This window comes from Cicer arietinum, chromosome 5 (genome assembly GCF_000331145.2).
Source record: "Cicer arietinum cultivar CDC Frontier isolate Library 1 chromosome 5, Cicar.CDCFrontier_v2.0, whole genome shotgun sequence".
NCBI classification, from domain to species: domain Eukaryota; kingdom Viridiplantae; phylum Streptophyta; class Magnoliopsida; order Fabales; family Fabaceae; genus Cicer; species Cicer arietinum.
Window position 1 is genome coordinate 72,801,783 of NC_021164.2, and position 9,099 is coordinate 72,810,881.

Below are 9,099 nucleotides of genomic sequence, written 5' to 3' on the forward strand. Positions count from 1 at the left end.
AAAAAATCCTGCCTTTCTCATTCTTTTTTTTTTTTTTTTTTTTTTTTTGGTCAAAAGCTCGTTTATATTTGAATTTTTATTTGGTGGGTTTTTTATTTATTTGAAAACATACTTTTTTATTTAAAGTTTTTTCAAAAATTCTTAAATTTTGTCTAAATTAACTGTATTTTACACGTCCTATTTTTTTTGTATTTAAGAACATTAGAGAGATTAAGATTAGAGAAGAAACCCCATTTCAATTTTCTCAAATTCTTTCCTTATTTTAATGGACCTTGCAATTGTGGCCTCCTGGACTTGGCTCGGCCCAATATCACTTTGTTTTCTAGAAGTGGAATACAGTCAAACTTGTCCATGTCTTCTAAACATCACACTAGGTGTAGACGAGTGAGTACATCCCATTTTTTTGTCTCTAATTTTTCTGATCTATTCTACGTACTTTTTTTTTTGGCTTAAAACTTGGTATTGTATTTTGATAAATAAACTCTCAATGAAAATACAAGACACAAAAAATATAAGGGCATGCAATCCACTTTGCATATAAATATAAACTACTAATAAAAACTTACCAACATATAATTCTCTAGTATTTTCAAATCATGATTTAACAAATGGTTACTATGGATATATAACAAATGTGAAGCAATATAAATATGACCCAAGATGAGTATAAAAAGATTAGATTTAAGCTCAAGTGGGTTAAGACATTGGAGATCCCTTGGATAAACTATATTAGTCCTAAAGTCACTTAATTTTAGCCTAAATCTTTGATCTTCTTGAGCTTGATAGTCTTGCGTCGTGACAGTATATATAGTTCATGATCAGCATAGTGAGCTAACTAATGAACAAGTGTACATACAAAGCTCTTGAGAAAATAATAAAATGGAATAATGAAATAGATAGATTATCTCTTTATCATATATTTTTATATTATATTTTGAAGTGGTAATTATGAAATTAGTTTGTGACCCCTTCCTCTTCGGCTTGGACCAGTGTACGCTTGAGCCATCAAGAAGCGATTGAGGGGGAAGGAATGTTGATGCGGCATTGGCTTCGAGCCTTCCACACACAATATTAATGAGAAGCAAAATAAGATCATAATTACCAAAATAATTATTCAGAGAACATGATGCTGGATGAACAATATCATACTTCTACATTTCATCTCTAGATCGATTTGCTTCTATTAAGTTTGCTTTTTCTAGTTCCTTTAGGTTTGGCACAACGCTTTATATATATATGCATGTGGTGCGGTTTCAAACATAATGTGTTTTACGAGTTAATTATTTTATTCTTGTTGAGTTGTCCTATCTTGGCTGAAAATTAGGACTATAAAATATATAAAGGACACAACGTGAGAGTGTATAGATGACGTAATAGTATTTTATATCTCTTATATTTTGTGTGTGTAGATGATACTAATAATAATTAATAAAGTTTTTTTTAAACGGAAAAAGTTATAGCTAATTGTTATATTAGTATTTTTTTTCTTTCTCTTACATTTGAACTTGAATGTTCCAATTCATCGATATTTAGCTCAAACATAATAATTAATAAAATGATTTAGTGATTCTGGTTAGGTATATCATATGACTTCCACGGGTTGTTAATGTCTCAATTATATGGAAAGAGAACAAATTCTTCCCGCCAGTCGAATTTAATTAAATATTTGGTTTAATATTAAAATATGAATATGGAATGATGGAAAAGTTTTTCTAATAATATTTAAATTTGGTACTTCATTCTTTGTTGTGGTTTCTGTTAGTGTGTGAAATGTGACCAAAGGAAGCTCACGAGAGTGAAATATTCGCAGCAATTTGAAATATGCAACATTCTTTTTGCCTACATATAATGATTTTAGTTAATCACGCGTACAAGAATCATATATTGTGGTTGACATTTTATCAACTTGATTCCCAGCCTCATGGCTCGTATAACTTAGAATATGATTTATAATAATGTTGAATATGTTCACATGGTGTCATAGACACAAGGAAAGCTTGAAACTATCATTTACATACTTACGTACGTCATTAATTTTTATTGAATGATAAATAAATTATCCACAACTTTTTAAATATAAAATAAATCTAAGTAATTAATTCATCATCCAATAAAACTTAGTGACATAATTAAATTTGTAAATAGAGAAAACTTAAAGTCTCACTAACAAATTTATTTACGTAGCTAAATGACATTTTTATATACGCGTAAGTGTAAACGGTACAAAAATACAGAGATAAACCTATAAAATGTGACACAACGTGTTTATAATTTAATGTTGAAATAACAGAAATTTACAAAAATTATTGAATGAATATATGTTGAAGTTGTTCCGCGATTATCTCTAATCTTTATAATCTCCGCATCCATATGTTGCCAAATTTAAATTTAAATAAACCAATATGGTTCCGTACAAAATCATAATTTGATTTGGTCTTATATAAGTTGATAGACTTGCATTCTAGATATAATAACTAAAGCAGTAAAATCTCATGCTATTGCACAGTTGTGGAAAAAAATAAAATACAACATTAAGCGACTTTTTTGTAACGTGAAGGGTATATACTATTGCTACTGAACTGTGTAATTTTGAGTGTCTCAAAAGTCATATATAGAGACAGAAGCTGAATATTGATTGTTCATAAACAACGATTAATTAATCAAATGTACGATCTAATTAAGGATAAATTCGGCGCAGTATATTTATTCATCATGTCAATCGTTAAGTGATAGTGTTCATAACATGATTAATAAAACAAATATAAGATTGCTCTGTTGTTAAACAATAGGATTATAGGTGGCTTTATTCTTGCACCAATTTTGATCATTGCAAACGGAATAAAATAGCAGCAGCTTTTTCAAGTTTTGCGGCACTGTTTTTAACTCTTCTCCATCCTCTTCAGCTAATAAAAAAATAAGATTTTATTAAAAATTTCATGTAATGTAATCATATTTTGCTAAAATCAAACGCAAGATAAATTTGTTATTGATCTATATAAACCTCAACTCCCCGTGAGTGTTCCTCCTTAATAAAATTGTGTCGTAATATAATATGTCCACATTAACATTATATCTCAAAAAAAGAATACAGATCAACATTAATTAATGGTGGATAAGTTAAATAAATAATAGAATAAATATCTAAATTATTGTACTTTATTTTGGAATGAAACTATTTTAAACTTAGAGAATTTAGATATAATAAAACTATCTTCAGATAGAGAGAGAGTACAATGTAATATGTTGATGATATGATATAAAAAGAGATAAAGATAAAATAAGATATGGAATTAGTGTAAAAAAAATAGAACTATATTTATACGACCATTCTTTGATTTATGGTGATTTTTTTTTTCACACTCCAAATATCAAACTTATATTCATAATAACATTAGTGTAAAAAAATTAGAGCTATATTTGTACCACCACTCATTGATTTATGGTAATTTTTTTTTTCACACTCCAAATATCAAACTTATATTCATAATAACATAAGATTATATCGTCGCTTTTCTCCCCCTCAAAACTAAAACTAAGTTCTTTCTTCTACTTCATCCATTAGAGTTTGATTTGTTGTAGAGAGAGAGAGTGAAATAGGTGAGAGAGATTGTGAAAAAAGAGATATAGACAAGAAATATGAAAGATTTGAGGTATTGATTGGTATAAAAGAAAAAAATAGAGAAGAGAGAAATGCGCTTAATTTAAAATAAAATAAAAAAACAAATATCCTTAAACTAAAAACAATAAAAAATAAGATAAATTAGGAAGGAAAAAAAACAAAAAGGTTGAGCCTTTCTCTCCTTTTTCTTCACAATGTTCGGGAGAAGATAAAACATGTGGGACCCACAATAATTTGGTCTCTCTTCTCAATTTTTCAACATAACCAAATAACAGAAGTGTGGCACTTCATTTGTTCTTCTCTCGCACCATATCAAAGCCTTGGAGAGGTGGTTTATGGTCATTTTTGTTCTAGAATCACATTTTCAAATTATTTTATTATCTATTTTCATTAAAATAAGTGGTTTTCATATAGATTTTGTTTTTTTTTTTTTTAGTTTTATTTTGTGATTTCATTGTTCATGTGGAATGTTATGTTGTTTTTCGTCTTATTGTCATGTTTTTGTTTTTTGTCTTGTTGTTGAATTTTAGTTTGTTTCAAGTTTGTACTTCTTGTGTTTGTTGAAATGTTTGAGAATGATTTATTTATTTGATACTTTATTTTAAATAAGAGGTTTATCAAAGCTATCACTAAATTCAACATTATAACGGTCGTAATACAAATGACTCATTAACACGTGGTTGAATCACTATAAATCTATAGTCGATATGAGCAGACAGTAAAAAATATTTTTTTCCAAAGATGTATGAGATTAAAGATCAGATCTTGCATTATTTTTTAATGTGGACTATATGTAGAAGAAATTAGTTAGATTGTTAGAATTAAGTTTTTTTTTAATTAAGTAATTTCTTATTTATTTTTTGCAATATCTATATGCATCATGTCTTTTACTTTTTAGTTCATCTTAAAATATGGATAAAATGTCTCAATCCATAACCATTTTGATTGAGCTATTCTCATATTAGCATTTGAATAAAAGTTATTTTCTCAAACAAAGAAAAAAGACTTATATTCATTCATAATAAATAAGAAATAATGATGTGAAAGTCAAATACCCAAATCTTTAGTCCTTTCTTGCTTTTGGTGTTAGGCAAACTACACTACAAATTATTGCCTCTTTTAAAATAGGGTTGAATATGCTTTTATTCTTTATAAAATTTTAAGTTTTTAGTTTTAGTTTTTATAAAATAAAAATACAATTATTAGTTCCAATTTTTTTTGTCAAACAAACAGGTTTAGCCTCTAGTAAAATGAAACATGTTAAATTGAATTTCAAAATATTTTTAATTATTTTTTATAAGGATGTTTAAAATATTATAAAAAGTTTATTATAAAAAATTTAGATTTTTTTAACTTAAAATGAATTAAATATAAAGTTTTTTATATCTAAAAAATTAAAGATAAAAGTAATGAAAATATAAATTTAAAAGTCGAATTTTAACGTCTTTTTTGTTGAAGAATTTTTTTTATCTTTATTGTAAAACTTTTTATGTTATTATAAATATACTTTAATAAATTTATTAAAAATATGTGTTAATTTAACAAAAAAACAAAAATTACATGCATGGTGATTTTGTAAAAACTAAAAGTTATATTTTTATTTTATATGGATTAAAATTATAAAGTTAAATTTTATATAAAATAAAAGTTTATCTAACCCTTCAAAATATTACTGCTCGATGGAAAATCTTGTATCTAAGCAAATTGATATAACTAAACAACACCTATTAAGCAGCTAGCTAGAAAGACATCAAACAATCAAACAAATAAGATAAAAATGGAAATTTGCTATTTTAAAACTAAATTTGATTTCACCGATCAAGGATACATAGATGTCAAATGCAATACATTCAGTATTGCATTTGTCTATAAGCGTGCAATATTTCCATCATTGGCATGAGCTACTGTCCTACGCACCGTCTTTGACTCTAAAAAGAGAATGATTGTCTCCGGTCACATTAGGATCGTGTTTTTTCCACGGGAGAAACATGAGAAAAAAAAAATCCATTTCCCTAAAGAAAGGGTCCTTGTTCTACTTTCGAAAAATCAACCTTACAAAATTTAGATGTAGAGATATTTATCATCCAAATTCCGAATCTTATTAAATGAATTAAGGTGTATTCTTCTCTCACCTCAAAAATGTATTTTATAATTTTAAATTGATTAACTTCAACACATACTAAAGATTTTTAAGAACATTATTAAATGAGAGAATAAGTGACTCTAAATGAAATATAGAATTAACCGATTTGCAAACTCAAAGATCTAGTCTAATCGAACAAAGCGTGTGAAATTGATATGTTGAACGACATGACATGCAAAAGCACACCCATAAAATAAAGCTTTTCAGAGACTTCACCAACTCCCTTTTGCATTATTTCGTTGTCAAAATATTTAAAAATTAATTATCCTTTCACGAGTAGCAACATCAAGATGGACTATATATAATCTATACACCATGTGTTATACTCGCTTTTGAATTGTACTATATGTTAAAGTCAACAATTTCAAAACAAGAAAATACCCAAGTGAGAAAACATCGATTATAAGGCCGGTATATAACACAAATTCTTCAAATCATATTACTCCAAAGAAGCACTTAAAGTCAAATCAACATTCAGCTTTTAAAGGGCCCACTTGGAAAGCTCTTCACCGTCCTCATACCAATTATTTTGTATATAAACCAACTATAGTGGCTCCTCGTTTATCCCAAAATAAATATAACTTCTTGAAATAAAAATATACATCAAAAGGCTTAAGGAATATTGTGAAAGGAATTGGAAACAAAAGTTTGCAATGAAGAAAAGTCTAATGATTGTTTTGGTTATCATGATGGTTGTGATGTCATCATCACAACTCTGTTTTGTTCATAGCAGAGTTCTTCAATCCAAACGTGTAGATGGGGTGACATCTTTTGTTTCTTCTAACAATTCCAGAAATCGTGATTCAAAGCACAGCATGGCTTTTATATTAGCTTCTGGACCCAGCAAAAAAGGCCCTGGACATTAAATTCTTTTTTTCTTTTCATTCTTTTTTCTTTTACAAATGTTTTTCCACTAGATATTTAATTCTTCAGATTGCATGGATCTTTTTTGCCCCTTGATTATACATATTGATGAATCTCCAGACTATGGAATTCCCAGTGTAAGTAATTTGTAGATTGCTTGCTTATCATAAATATACATGGTGTGACACACTTGTGGATACAATTATGTTTGTTTTTATACATTTATGTTTAATGCCTTCGTGTTTATAATTACTATATATCAACACATTTATGTATAATTTAGATCATTAGAAATATAAAAATTATTTATTATTTCATTATTGAGATGGTCAAGAATTAAGGATATCACCGAATTAATCCTTGGAGTTATAAGCCAACCAAGATCCAAGCTGCAGGGAGTTATTCAAGTCTCAAGATCCAAGAGATTTTTATAAAAATAAATAAATTAAAAGGATCCAAGAGAAAATTTGTATTCAAGTATAAGACATACAATGATGCATGAAATTGAATGTTGGGTGTTATTAAAAAATAAAACGAAATTCGCGGATATGAGAATGTCAAGATAAATAAATAGTCAAAAAAACATGATAAAGTTAAAACTACAATTATTAAAGAGAACATCGGTGTAGCTTCCATTCCAGAAAAAATGATAAAATTTTGTTTTTCTATGTGATTTGAGCTGGATGAAGGAAAGTTAAATAACAAGACATAGAATAATATAACGAAAAGTTGTATGTTAAATCAATATGAGAGTTAAAGGTATACCGATAAACTGTATTAGTAGTAGTAGTGGTAGTGGTATATCTTAAACTTGGATCCCAATTATAAACATGATTTGGTGGTATTTATTATATTTATTTATATCCAATGGCTTGCATTCTCAATCTTCAAATTATTGTGCATAAAGTCGTGCACGTTGAGTTTTGTATCTTTTAGCAGCAATTGCAATTAGGGAAATGATTCCCTCACACAAGACTAACTGAGGACACAACACAACAGTCCAGTTTGGACTATTACAAAAACTATTCCACACAGTAAATATAACCTTTACATTAAAAATCAATTTATGAGTTACATTTTTCAGTGAGCAATGTCAAAGAATGTGTCCAAAAGTTACAGACAATTTACAAAACTCACCAAACCTCCGCAATTAGGGTCAAAGATTAGATTCTCTCTGGATATGAAACTCACTGCCTCAAACGTTGACGCAGCCTGGTAGCTGCCTTGGTTTCTAGCTAATATAGTATCACACGAGACACTGTTTGGTTTTGCATTGGCAGGGATAATACACAAACTTCTTTAGGCCAAACTAAAATTTAAAAGCAAACAACTTATAAAATAGATTCAAAGAGGAGAAAATAGAATGGTTTATTCGATTTTCATATTTTGTTAACTGCTGTTTTTTAAGCAAATTTATTTAGCTACTATTAAAGAATTTGAGAATGAAGTTCTCATTATCGACCTGTTTTTCAAAAAGAATAAGAAAGCTTACTGAACCTTAGGCTATGTGGACGGTTTCTAAAAGCTTAATTACTTTCATGCGATGTGACTGTAAAATTTCTTATCTGAGTTATTATTTTCCAATATTGCCACGTCATTTAAAAAATTGTAATTTTTAAACTGTTAGTTAGAATGGAACTTATTATGTTTATGATTTGACAATAAATAATTGATAAAATTTATATAAAAAAATATATATGTTTTAATAAATGCCAAATTATATAATAAAATTCAATTGAAAAATCCATAAAGATGCCAAATTATATAATAAATAATCTAATTCAAGTGATTAATAAACTAAATTTATAGACGAGTCAATTGTCCTCAAATTAGAAAAATACTGAATTAATTACTAGTCAAACATTACTCACCACATGATTGAACTACAAGTTAATAGAGTAAGGTACCATGTGAAGCAGAGGGTTAGGAGTTTAGATTTAAAAAAGAATAGATCCTGATCAACTATGCGCAATGAGTGGGGATGAAGGTAAAGAAATGAAAGTCGTGAATGAGTTACAGATGTTGGGAACGAGGAGTCTTAAAAAGTCCAAATCACATACGGAGCAAATAACAAGGCGACCAATGTCATCGTGGAAGGAAGTATTTCGATTTTGACCCAAAAAAGAGGGAAGCATACATTCTGTCCACGTGTAAACTTGCAATGCCGATCCCTCAACTACTGTCACCTATCTCTCACTCATACCAAAGAAGAAAAACGTGGTCATGAAATTAAACTGCTTTTCATTTATATTCACAAAATTAGGTGCAGGATAGAGATTTCGAGTTATAATATCCCTGCAGCACTAATGCCGGTAATTGCTATTCATGATCACCATCACCCAAAACTACTACACATTTGATTCCTCTGCACTTAATTAGTCAAAGAAAACTCACACTCGTTCCTATATCTGTCTGCGACAAACTTCGAATTTTTCTACTCTTACCAACATTTATTCATATATATATATATATA